The 203-nt window shown below is 37.9% G+C and overlaps 1 protein-coding gene across 1 annotated transcript in view; it reads right to left on the bottom strand.

The window, feature by feature from the left end:
• Window positions 1–203, bottom strand: part of tmem131l (transmembrane 131 like) — a 70,097-nt gene that overhangs the window by 17,524 nt on the left and 52,370 nt on the right. The window lies entirely within an intron of this gene.

The following is a 203-nucleotide window of genomic DNA, read 5'->3' as shown; positions in this document are numbered from 1 at the left end:
AAGAAGAACAATATAAAACGCACCAAGGATTAATGAGCTACTGGATTCATGAATATTAATCAGGTTGTGTGCATTCGCTCGAACTGATTTGCTGAAATCAAAACAGGGACGATAATAGGTGAGCACCAGCCAATGAGATTGAAAGCGGTAGTTCTTAAAAGCGGAAGAATTCCAAAGGAACTCCGTTATTTTGACAACAAAAT

This window comes from Sinocyclocheilus rhinocerous, unplaced genomic scaffold (genome assembly GCF_001515625.1).
Source record: "Sinocyclocheilus rhinocerous isolate Xijiao unplaced genomic scaffold, SAMN03320098_v1.1 scaffold1129, whole genome shotgun sequence".
Taxonomy (NCBI): Eukaryota; Metazoa; Chordata; class Actinopteri; order Cypriniformes; family Cyprinidae; genus Sinocyclocheilus; species Sinocyclocheilus rhinocerous.
Note: the sequence above shows the minus strand (reverse complement) of the source record. Positions and strands in the feature narration are given on the sequence as shown.